General features: G+C 50.9%; 1 protein-coding gene across 4 annotated transcripts in view; it reads right to left on the bottom strand.

Moving 5' to 3' along the window:
* TBL1X (transducin beta like 1 X-linked) overlaps nucleotides 1–12,940 on the bottom strand; it is a 233,433-nt gene that overhangs the window by 41,504 nt on the left and 178,989 nt on the right. The gene's annotated exons all lie outside the window — the stretch shown is intronic.

The raw sequence follows: 12,940 nt of genomic DNA, 5'->3' as shown, positions 1-12,940 counted from the left end.
GCAAGAAACGCGGAGTGGCCGGCTGGCAGACAAGCGGGTGACAGAACAGACAACGGAGGCAGGAGAGAAGATACGAGGGGAAGCTGGCAGACAATCTTTGGAGGGGAGGTCCGCGGTCAGGAGGCGGCAACGGCGGTCGGCGGGATGGCATCAGGACGTGCCTGGCAGCGTGCAGCCGAAACGCCAGTGGGGAAGGCAAGAGAGGCTGGGGTGCCCAATGCAGAGGTTGGGGTGCACGCCAGGACTTGGGGAGGAAGCAGCGGGCTGACTTCAGACACAGATGCGGGAGGGAAGGGAAAGGACGTCACCCTGGGGTCAGTGGCATCTACGAAGCAAGACAGCAGCGGCGGCCCCGGTAAAGTGACATTCAGTAACTCGGGGGACAAGGGACAGTGGCGCGGCCGACACTGCGTACGACTTGCTCGTCTGTGTGGAAGGAAGGACGGGAACGGCAGGAAGTTGGCGGCAAATAAAATACATGAAGGCTGGACACGTTTCAGGTCCCATCGGAGCTTCAGAGGGGGCAGGCGTTAAATGTAATGGTGTCTCAACTGTGAAGACAGGCACCTTGCTAAGTGGCTGTTACGTCTCTGCGAAAAAAGGGAACTTGAACCATTCCAGACTTCTTCACGAAGTCACAGCACACACCTCATGGGCACCTTCAAAAGAATCGAAGGGTGGTGGTTTTGGGTTTTTTTTTTAATGTTTGTTTTATTTTTGAGAGGAAGAGAGACAGAGCACGAGCAGGGTAGGGGCAGAGAGAGAGGGAGACACAGAGTCTGAAGCAGGCTCCGAGCTGTCAGCCCAGAGACCGACACGGGGCTCGAACCCACGAACCGCGAGATTGTGACCTGAGCTGAAGTCGGACGCTTAACCGACTGAGCCACCCGGGCGCCCCAAGACAATTTACATTGTTCTTTTTTTTTTTTTTTTAAATTTTTAATGTTTATTTATTTTTGAGAGAGACAGAGCGCGAGCAGGGGAGGGGCAGAGAGAGAGAGGGAGACACAGAACCCAAAGCAGGGCCCAGGCTCCGAGCTGTCAGCACAGAGCCCGACGCAGGGCTCGAACCCACACACCGCGAGATCATGACCTGAGCCCAAGTCGGACGCATAACTGACCGAGCCACCCAGGCATCCCCTAAAGGGCTTTTTTGATGTTAATACCAATGGAAACTGTTTGGCAATATTGAGCAAGATAGACATTTAAACAAGTGTAATTTACTTAAAAAATTTTTTTAATGTTTGTTTATTTTTGAGAGAGAAAGAGAGAGACAGAGAGAGAGAGAGAGAGGAAGAGGCAGAGAGAAGGGGAGACACAGAATCTGAAGTAGGCTCCAGGCTGTCAGCACAGAGCCCGATGCGGGACTCAAACCCACAAACCGCAAGATCATGACCTGAGCTGACATCAGGTTCTCAACTGACTGAGCCACCCAGGCGCCCCTAAACAGCTATAGCTTATGAACAATCAAGTGATTTTCATTCTTTTTAAAGTGATTTTCATTCTAATTAGGCTTTTCCCCCTCTAACACATCTAGGAACACAAGAACGGCAAATTTTGAATCTTAGCTTCTCTGCACAAATTAGAACAGTAAACTCAGCAAGGACGACACAACTCAAATTGCACGGGAACCGGGGTGGTCGTGATGTGATCATGAACGTCTGGGACACAGGAAAGACCAAGTTCACGATTCCACTTTGTCACTCTGAGTGGCCTTATGACCAAACCAAAAGAACAGTCGCGCAAAACAAATAACAGTTTTTGAACGAAGAGAAACTGCTCTGCAGCTATCAGCATTCCAAGAGGTTTGTAATACAACAATTCACACGCACGGGGGTGTTAGGCGGAGGACCGGGGCCCTCCAGACTGTATCGTGCAAAGGGAACACGGAGGTGCTTACGTGGTGGAGGAGTGTGAATTACGGATGCCCCAAAGCTGGTGAGGGGAACGTTTTATTCTTTTCTATGGAAAAGGCGTGGGTATCGCATTCTCCAGCTACTTACCCGCCCCTACGTTTTCCAGTTGGTTGTTAATCAAAGTACGACATACACGCCGATTCAGAAAGGACAGATATGGGTGCACAACCCAGCTTTAAACTCTGGGACGGTGGCGGGATGAACAGTCACCTATCTGCCAAGGTTTCCTTCTGTCCCCCTCAGCAGGTGCTGCCGGCTCACAGGACGGCTGCCCAGTGAAAACCCTGCACGCCCAAGCTCGTGTGCTCAGGACACTTCACAGGTGTCATCGCACGTGCCAGGAGAATTAAGTGCCACTGAGCACATCCATGGGGACAGCACATCTGTACGTGTGAGCTTACCTTATGCTGGGCCACACCACACGCACTCTTCCCTTCTTTTTTTTTTTTCTAATTTTTTTAATGTTTATTTTTGAGAGAAAGAGAGAGACAGAGAGCATGAGCAGGGGAGGGGCAGAGAGAGAGGGAGACACAGAGTCCGAAGCAGGCTCCAGGCTCGGAGCTGTCAGCCCACAGCCTGATGCAGGGCTTGAACTCTCGAAATGCAAGATCATGACCTGAGCTGAAGTTGGACACTTAACTGACCGAGCCACCCAGGCGCCCCTTCCCTTTTCTGATGCCAATCTGTTTCTTTCTCCCCTCAGCTTTACAGAGATATAAGGGACATGGGACATCCTGTCAGTTCAAGGCGTACAATATGATGATCTGATACACACAGACACCGTGAAACGATTACCACAATCGGGTCGGTTAGGACCTCCATCACGTCACAGGGTTACGTTGATCTGGTGTGAGGAGAACGTTTACGGATTCAGTCTCTTAGGAACTTCCAAATATAACAATACACTACTGTGAACCATAGTCACCGTGCTGTACATTATGACCTATGTCTTTTTGCTACAATGAACTGCGAGCATAACTATTACGAAGCCCTGTGAACCCTCTTAGCGAATCGCAGTCTGAGGGTGGTCGTGGGACCCCCAGACCACCAACACAAAAGCACTGCTCACGTCCACAGCGAATAGGAAGCAGGAGCTGTTACCGTTTCGCAGGACTTCAAAAGTCCTTTTACCCGCTAGTGATATGGACAGATTATTCAAGTCTTCTTTATTTACTATGTGATGAAACTAACAGTTGCCTTTATTATTTCTAAAGCAAAGGCTACCATTCCCTCAAAGAAACACTTGCCTTTACTGTTTCAGAAAGATCCTCTTTTTAAACAGGGACACACATTAGCAATGTAAAAGAGCCACTGCAGTCAAAATATATTTTTAGAGACTCAGCTGAACAATAAGCCCTGAACTTTTGTTTAAATTAAGATAGCTGAACCATTTTCAAATGATTTCCCGAATCTGTGCAAACGTGTCTTGCATAAGAAGGCATTCCACGGTTCGAAGAAACACAGTGGAGCCTACTGGATAATTTGTCAGCTGCCGGGATTACAGTGGGCAAAGCTGCGTAATCATTTTTGTAGACAGAATTCTTCACAAATATTAAGAGTAGCACCCTTTTCCTGGTTATGTAACCTCTTCAAGGGGAGACCAAAAAAAAAAAAAAAACTTAAAAAAAAAAATCGGGTGGAAAGGCAGCCACTCCCAACTATTTTATTATCTGCTGGAGAATGCTTTGGCAGACTTTTGCCTTCCTCGAGGGCAAAAATACCCTGGAAAACTTTAATAAAAGCAAGGACTGCATTTTGCTCATTGTTAAAAGTCTATCTGAGTTCTAAAGCAGAAGGAATCAAAATACAGCCCAAGAAGATAAAGTGTGAAGAAATGAGAATTCCATTTACACTCCATTTGCTAATAAAAGCAGTCGGGGTGGGGGCGGGGCGCCTGGGTGGCTCAGTCGGTTAAGCATCCGACTTTGGCTCAGGTCATGAGCTCACAGTTTGTGGGTTCGAGCCCCACGTTGGGCTCTGGGCCGATAGCTTGGGGCCTGGAGCCTGCTTTGGATTCTGTGTCTCCCTCTCTCTGCCCCTCCCCTGCATATGCTCTGTGTCTCTCTCTCTCTTTGGCTGTGACAACAGAGGGGTGGGGAGAGTTGTTGGCACCTAGTGAGTGGAGGCCAGGGAGGTGCTGGGTCCGATGCCAAACGGCCTCTCAGTGAGTGGAGGCCAGGGAGGTGCCGGGTCCGATGCCAAACGGCCTCTCGTGACAATTAGCCAGGACGAGCCAGCCAGGGAGGCAAGTCATACAATGCCCACCCAAGTTTGCTGATTCCCAAGGATGCAACAATTTGAGCTGTGTAAGAGACAACTACTCTTCCCCTTCAGATGACTTTCCAGGATTCTGTTCCCAGAAGACTCGGAAGGTTTGTGGGGCTACCCAGTTTCAAACGACGATGGCCATTATCCGAATCCGTCATACGAAAGAACGTCCCCGTCAAAGCCTGGGTCCACGGCGTGGCCAAATGACCTGCGCAATTTAATTAACACGTCTTCGCTGTCTCTCGATCATTGACCGCCCTCTCTCTCTCTCACACACACACACACACACACACACACACCCGCAGATAATGGGAAGGGCAAAATGATGTTTTTGGTTTATTTTGGATGTTGATAATTTGGAAATACTGTGGAGTCAGGAAAAGCTGCAAAAATGGTCGAATCCCGTGTTCCGTGTCACCCTGCCTCTCCCCAGTGGCGACGTCTTATCTTGATGTACTACAATCTCAAAACCAACACGACTTCTTGTTGCCTGGTCACTAGACTGCAAACCTCCTGACCTCCACACGTGTCCACATGCACGACAACCGCCACGGTCAAGACCCAGAGCTTCTCCATCAGCACAAGAGAACTCCCCCAAACTACCCTTTTTGCTACGTCTACAGACTTGTCATTTTAAGTTCGGTAAGTAGAACCATCCAGAATGCGGTGTTCCGATACTGGCTTGTATGAGCCAGCACATCTCCCTGGTGAGGCATCCGGGCTGTGGCACGTACCCACAGCACATCCCTCCTCATTGCCGAGAGAGCCCCCAAGGTGGGCAGCTGCATACAGTCTGCTTAGCCAGCCGCCTGCCAGGGCACATCTGGGGACGTTCCAGGATACCGCTATTGCGAACTCAGCTGCTATTTTCTGTTTTTTAACGAACTGGGTTTTGTCGGACAGCAATCTAGCTTACAAATGACACTGTGTGTGCCAAGGACCCATTCCAAACTCCGTAGAGTTCTATTAAAAAGCCCTTCGGGGGTGCCTGGGTGGCTCGGTCGGTTAAGCATCTGACTCCCGGTTTGGGCTCAGGTCATGATCGCACGGTGAGTTCAAGCCCTGCGTCGGGCTCTGCGCTGGCGACGTGGAGCCTGCTTGGGATTCTCTATCTCCTTCTATCTCTGCCCCTCCCCCACTCACGCTGTCTCTCTCGCTCTCCAATAATAAATAAACTTAAAAAGTCTTTAAAAGGCCCTTAAATGTGGTATCGTCAGTGTGGAATTCAAGTGGCTTCCTCACTTTCTGTTGAGATTCCAAACTCTGAAACAATCTATACATGAAACTTCTCACCTATAACATGGTGACTTATTACAAAATTGTGGTAAGATACACGTAACACAGAATGTACTGATTTTGCCATTTCTGAGTGCACAGGTCAGTGGCATTAAGTACTCTCACACTGCTTGCAAACACCCCGAGCGCACAACTCCAGAACCCTGTCATCTTCCCAGACTGTCCGCATGGAACACTAAGTCCCCACTCTGCCCTCTTGGCCCCCCATAACCTGTGTCCTACTTTCTGTCTCTATGACGTTGACGGTTCAGATACCTCACGTTAGCAGACCATTAGCACAGTTATCAGTCTTGTGTCTGGCTTATGTCACTCACCATCATGGCCTCAAAGTCCGTCCACTCTGTAGCAGGAGTCAGAATGACCCCCCTTTGGTCAGGCTGAGTCACATTCTACAGTGTGCACACAGCACATTCTGTTTATCTGTTCACCCCGTCCATGGACACGGGGGTTGCTTCCACAGTGATTTTCTAAAAGAGCATTCTGGGGCGCCTGGGTGGCTCAGCTGGTTGAACGTCAGACTCTTGCTTTCAGCTCAGACCATGATCTCACAGTTTGTGAGTTTGAGCCCCGCATTGGGCTTTGCGTTGATGGCACAAAACTGGCTTGGGATTCTCTCCCTCCCTCCCTCTCTCTCAAAAATAAACAAACATTAAAAAAAGAGAACATACTACTGCACCCCTAAAGGGAGGAGCTCATCTCTACAGGAAGATAGCACATCTTCCCAGGACGTTGTCCAACACCCCTCCTGCTATAAGCTCACAAACCTGAGATGCTGAGTGGGGACAGAAATGACACTCAATATGAACTGCTCACTATCTTTAACCAAACAAGATTCTAATAAAATTGGAATCCTGGCGCTGTCTCTTATCCAAACAGGCTTCTTTCCTGACCTGATCCCGGGAAGTGGCTGTGTGCACACGCATGATTTTTAAACGGCTCCATCATCTTTCTGGAAAGTAGAAGTTTTTCTGTGTGTTTAGGACAGAACCACCTTTAGCTTTGTGCCGGGGCTCGCGGTTGAGAGAAAATGCCACCTAAGCGATACTCGCTCTCCTCTTATGTCCTAACCACACTGACATCATAGACGGGCAGCGGGGGACACAAAAGGGTGCCTGCCACCTGGCCAGGGAATCTTTATCATCGGTCTTGGCCTAGAAGCGCCATGAAATGAGTGAGAAATGGCATCTGAGTTCTACTGTCAACCTTGAAAGTCTGAGTACATAATAGTTCCCTATCCTTCTTGGCTGACACACGCCCTAAACTATGTAAGGACGATATGCAAATAGAGAACCGTGCGTATGTTACGTAAGTCAGAGGAAACACGCCTAATTCTACGTAGCTAGTCAACACGTGTGCCGATACGGCTCTTGAGGAAAACAGAACCCGTCTAAGATGCAGTCTTTCATTGCAGGAAACCGTCAACGCTCCCGTCTGCATGGATTGTGACGTTAACGGAGACGAGAAACACGTATAATAAACCAGCCTCTCGATGACAAATCCTGACAAATCCGGAAAGAAGTTCCGTGTATAAGGAGTCTTCAATCCTATCTGAAACGCTTCAGAATGAAGAACGAAGTTCATCTTCCTGGTGATTTGTGATACCTATGCATCTTGTACCACCTACTGTAATGATAAGTTCCTTTCATTGTCTGAAATGTTTACAAGGACAGCCCTTGGGGCCGCACGGCCTGCTAACGTAGCCGCAGGGACAAAACGCGGTGTCACCTGCATTTCTCTTCCAGCAGCAGAACCGCCACCGCGGTCGGCGACTGGTTTTGTGAAGCGTCTGCCCGTTCTCTGATGACGGTCACAAAACTCGAGGTGGGGAAATACCTGAATCCACACCTGGAGCGTTTCAGTGTCTGCCTTGCCCAGGGCCCCATCTGCAGGAACGCCGCTCTCTGCCCGGAAGCACGCACAGATGGACACACGCCCAGCCCAGACGCCCAGTCGTACCCACCGGCCGGCTGGCCAGGCTGCAGACTTTTCTATTTTTATGCGTGAAGTTACGATGCTGAAGGAGGAGAAGGTTGTGCACTGTGACGCTCTCTCACTCAGCAGTTCCGGGTGAAAGTCACTGGCGAAAACCGTTACCCCGTGCAGGTTCAAGAAGGCTACTTTAAAACCCAAAGAGGAAGCTTCACCTGTGTCCTGCACGTATGTCTGCCGGGGCTAATGTCCGTTTACCGAGTTTCCGGGTAGCCCTGCAGCCCTAATCAAATCTGTACAACGACCGACGTTTCTCAAGTGCTTTGCTGCCCAGCGAGACGGAAGAGGACGCAGCAGCGGCTCCTGATAACCTTCAGCCTCCACTTAGCAAGGGGTCTGCAATCCCACGCCTAGATTCTCACCCCAGAGAGACGAAAACCTACGTTCACACGAAAACACTGTATGCAGATGTCTCTGGTTGTTTCAGCCGTGGTCGGGAAAAGCTGGGGACGACTCAAATGTTCTTCAACAAGAGACGGACAAGCCAACGGCTACGTGGTCTTAAAACGGAACACTACTCACCACAGAGAACCACCGACCAGGGCATCCGACAGCGTGACCGAATCTCCCTTGTGTTACACGGACTCTGAAGGCTACACCCCCTACCATTTCATCGACACGACGTTCTCACAAAGGCAAAACTACGTGCACAGGAAACAGAGCGCTGCTCGCCAGGGGCTGTGGTGGGGAGACGGCTGGGTTACCAAGGGGCCCGGGGGACTTTTTGGGGGTGATGGACTTTTCTCCGATCTCAATCGTACTGCTGTTTACGTGACCGGAAACGTTTGGCAAAAGGTGCAAACCTGTACTTTAGAAAGGGTGAATTTTAGCGCATGAAAACTATACCTCCGTTAAAAAAATAAAACAGGGGCGTCCGGGTGGCTCAGTCAGTCGAGTGGCTCAGCCGGTTTCATCTCGGAGAAAATATTTTCTTTACAATTTGGACTTTGGAATGAAGCAAAAGAGGAAACACTTATGCTTACAAGGACTCACTGAATTCTCCCACTTTCCACACGGAGCCGGAACACATGCCAGCCTCCCACACTGGGTTCAGAAAAAAGCAGGGGCAAACAAGCCCAGATTCATCCAGGATCTGGAGACGCTGCTCACAGAAGCCTGGGCAGCCTGAGACCCTCGCAGGGCTCGCTCCCTGCCTCCATCTGGCTCAGAGCGTGAAGCGGGCCTAGGGCTGGGTGGGACGGCGCCCCGCCATCATCTGTGTCTCTAACAATGGCCCAGACAGCAAGAGTGACCGCACGATTAACCACCACGAGGCAGAGGCCGGCGGAGTCTGACCCCTCGAAGCGGGAATGCCGTAACTCAGGCAAAAGCTACCTTGTCCACTTGGGTGCTGTGGCTGACAATTCACGTTTCTCACTGCTTAACTTAAAAGCCCTCCTGACTGAGGAGGTACGCTTCACTTGGTGGTACGCTTCACTTGGTGAAGCGTCTCAGTCTTGCTTTTGCCTCACGTCACGATCTCGCGGTTCACAGGTTCGAGCCCCGAGTCGGGCTCTGCACTCACAGCTCACTGACAGCAAGGAGCCTGTTGGGGATTCTCGGTCTCCTTCTCTCTGCCCCGCCCCTGCTCACATTCTCTCTCTCTTCCAGAAATAAACATTTAAAAAGAAAAATTAAAAATAAGTAAATAAATAAAAGCCTTGCTTACCAACCAGCACTTTCGTCCTTCAGGGAGCCCGGAAGCCACTACCGTGAGATGTCACAAACCAAGAGTATCTATTGAGTCCTTTTCTGGGCAAGGCCCCTGCTTCAGACAACTAACAACGGTAACAAGGCATCTCCGTCTGCCTTGACGGTCGTGGGATAGTCCTCTGGGTCTGGAATCTACCTCCTCACTTCCAGGCGAGGGCCAGGGAAGATCTAAGAGGATCTCAATTCTGCCGCTCGTGGGCAGACAAATGAGGTAAGCCCATTTTGGGGACTCTTTCCCAAGTCTGAAGTCACGTGACCTGGATTCTCACAACAAGGAAGGGATCATCTTCAATACACTGCCTTCCTGCCATCGGGGAGACAAATATTCCTTTGGGGATTCACAGCGTCCTCACCGATACAGAGGATCCAGGACAGAAGCTGCTGGAGACAGGAGGACCAGGAACGCTGTCCACTGGCTCAGCACAGAGAAGGCGGGCTCTCCCCTTTGGTTCAGGTGGCCGGGACTAGGAGCAACTGTGGTTCTGGGAACTTGTCCCTCACTGCACCCATGAAGGTGGGGTGGAACCTGGTGGGTCTGTCCCTGTGCAGTGAGGCTAAGAGCACACAGACCAGAGAACTAGCTGTCTCTCTCACTGTAAAGCCATCCACTGACCACCTCCTCCCTCCCTCCCCTGCACCCGCCTTCTTCCACACAAGGCCTAAGGATGGGACCCTGCTGCACGAGAGGGGTTCTCGGAAACAGAGAACCTCCTGGAGTCGTCTGGCAGGGAAAGCTGGATGGGTAGGTGTGGAGGAATGAGTCACCTATGTTCACACAGGACTTATTTTTGAGTTGCCGGAGGTACGTGGGGGAGAGCAGAGATGCCTGAAGGAGACGTATGCTCAAGGGGTGTGTTTTCTCCCCAACCCCCCCCCCCCCGCCCGTTTTAATGTTTATTTACTCTTGAGAAAGAAAGAACATGAGCAGGGGAGGGGCAGAGAGAGAAGGAGACAGAGAATCTGAAGCAGGCTCTACGCTGCCAGCACAGAGCCCGACGTGGGGCTTGAACCCACAAACCATGAGATCGTGACCTGAGCCAAAGTCAGATGCTCGACCGGCTGAACCACCAGGCACCCCCAACGCCCCAACCCCGATTCTGCAGCTAGAAAGGAGACACTGGAAGGTTGAGAAGGTGCTCTCTGCACTTGATGGGCCCTCAATCAATACGTGCTTCATCAAATCTTTAGGATTTGAAATGAACATATAGAATGACCCCAAAAGAAACACTTGAATGTGGCATTTCTCCTCTCCCTGCTTTTGAACTTGTCCTTATGGGAGGACTCGGGTCAAGTCCAGGCCCTGTGGTCACGAAGCTCAAGCATGCCTTTCTTAAATACCCACGCGACATGTGCAACGGTCGGTAAGGATTGTGACGGAGAGGACAGGCGTTCACAGTTGTGACATAAAACCCACCCCAGTGATATCCTATCCATCCCGTCCCCCAACTCCCTTCCTCGGTTGCCTGGTTACGGAAGCTTTAGCCACAAACAGGAGCCGCGTGTAAACACACACACGAAAAGGAAGTGTGGCCTTTCTGGGGCAGGGATGGTTTCTGTGTTTATGCAAAGAGGCCAGCAGCTCTCCTGCTGGAGTGCCTCGGGCCCCAGGGACCAGCCAACTCAGAACCCCAGCCCCAGGCTACACCTAGGTATCTCTCCCACACTGTTTATTCATGCTGAAGTTCAGCTCAAGGTTTTACCACATATTCTGACTGTATCTTCGTGCAGAGGGGTTTTAAAAGAAAGGCAGACATCTTGGGGGCGCCTGGGTGGCTCAGTCGATTGAGCATCCGACTTCGGCTCAGGTCATGATCTCGCAGTCCATGAGTTCGAGCCCCACGTTGGGCTCTGTGCTCACAGCTCAGAGCCTGGAGTCGGCTTCGGATTCTGTGTCTCCTTTTTCTCTGCCCCTCCCCTTCTCATGCTCTGTCTCTCTCTCAAAAAGAAATATACATTAAAAATTAAAAAAAAAAAAAAAACCAAAGAAAGGCATCTCGAATTCAGAATTCAATGGTGGAAGTCGACAGGGAAGCACATGGCTCTGAGAGTGTATCTGCTGTGTCACAGGAGAGCACCTGTGCTCAGGTGAGCAGTGCCCCACAATAAGGTTAGGAGATCAGTACTAGTGACTTCCCCAATCCCCAGGGCTGAGGTCATACACGTTTTATCAATTTCTGTCACACTAGGCCTGGGACCAGCTACTCCAAGTGACCCAATCTACATGGAGAAAGAGTGTGCACCTTCCATGGAAAGTGCTAGTTGGGGTCCCCAGGCACAGATATCCAGGCTTGGACGGGGACAGGGGTTTGTTCTATGATGCCACGTGTCCAGTGAACTCCAGTACTATGGCCCAGGTTAACCATTTTTGCACGGGAAGGGGACGCTCGTGGGGGTAAATAACTTGTTCAAGGCTCAGAGCCTGAGCCACGTGGTCTGGATGCCACACCTTGCAGGCTGACTGAGGAAGAGCCAGGACCCAGGGGCTCACATGCCGCTTGCCCCTCACTCTTGTCCGTGTGTCTTTGGAAGGTGGAGGCTCGGGAACTGGTTTCCGTCTTGAAAGACCAAGTTGTGGAACATAAACGATAGGATATCAAGTGTAAAAGGCTCAAACACGTGCAAGACCAAGAGTTAGGGGCTGAATTGATCCCGCCCCAAATTCCTAAGTTAGCCCTAAGCCCTGGTCCACCTCAGAAAGTGACCTTATCCGGAAACACGGTCGCTGCAGATGTTATGCTAAGATGGGTTTTTATTGCACTACAGGGAGGCCCTAATCCAGGATGGCTGTTTCCAAAAGGAGAGAATCTCGGAAGGAAGATTTACAGAAAGGAGAAATCTGACCAATTTGGACAGGGGTGGAGGCACACAGGGAGAGGCCGTGTGACGACAAAGGCAAAGACGGCCAGCAAACCACCGGAAGCTGGGAGACAGGCATGGAACAGACTCCCTCGGCGGCTTCAGAAGGAACCAAGGCTGCCCACACCTTGATTTTGGACTTTGGTTCCCCAGAAACGTGAGACAACGTATTTCTGTTCAAGCCGCCCCGGTCCGTGGTACTTTGTTACAGCAGCCGGGGCAAACTAATACATCTGTACGCCCACTGCTTAGGAAGCCATCGCAGACACGGCAAGTGCAAAAACCAGGAGGGGCAGTTACCACTGAAGAGAGAGAGGGGACGACAGAGTGTCGCACACAGGCGCCAACTCGCGTACCGGAAGGGGTAGGATGTCCTCCACGAACGTCGTCGTGTACATCTCGAATGAAATATTTTAAAGTTCGGAAGACAATATTCATTTTAGAAATTCATTAAAAACCTAATAACGTGAATTTAAGAAGAATTCAGACTCTTGAGAATTCAAAACAAAGCACCCACAAGCAGCCCACGACACTGTGGTGAGGCTCCACTGTGTGGGGCATCTGCGACATCGAGGAATGGGGGGGATCCACGCTCTGAGGCGTCACAGGGCTCCTCAGAGGACTGTGGCTGGCCTGTGACAAAGCCAGGCCAGACCCCGGGCCTCGGGTGCTTGTCAGCCCCTCCCCCACTCCCGGAGGACAGCAGACGCTACTCACAAGGTCCACTGTGTCCGCGGGGAACACGTATCTGCCCCGGTCTTTGCTTACTGCCGAGTAACATCTTGGTCCTAATCAGAAGTGCTGGAAGAAACCGGAACTACTCCTACGTTTTGGGAAACTGACAACGGTCCATTTGGGGGAGTGGTTCAGGGGCTCAACAGATCACTGGCTCCAAGTCTGAG

Source organism: Acinonyx jubatus, chromosome X (assembly GCF_027475565.1).
Source record: "Acinonyx jubatus isolate Ajub_Pintada_27869175 chromosome X, VMU_Ajub_asm_v1.0, whole genome shotgun sequence".
Classification (NCBI taxonomy): Eukaryota; Metazoa; Chordata; class Mammalia; order Carnivora; family Felidae; genus Acinonyx; species Acinonyx jubatus.
The sequence above is the reverse complement of the archived record's forward strand: the minus strand, read 5'-3'. Positions and strand labels throughout refer to the sequence as shown.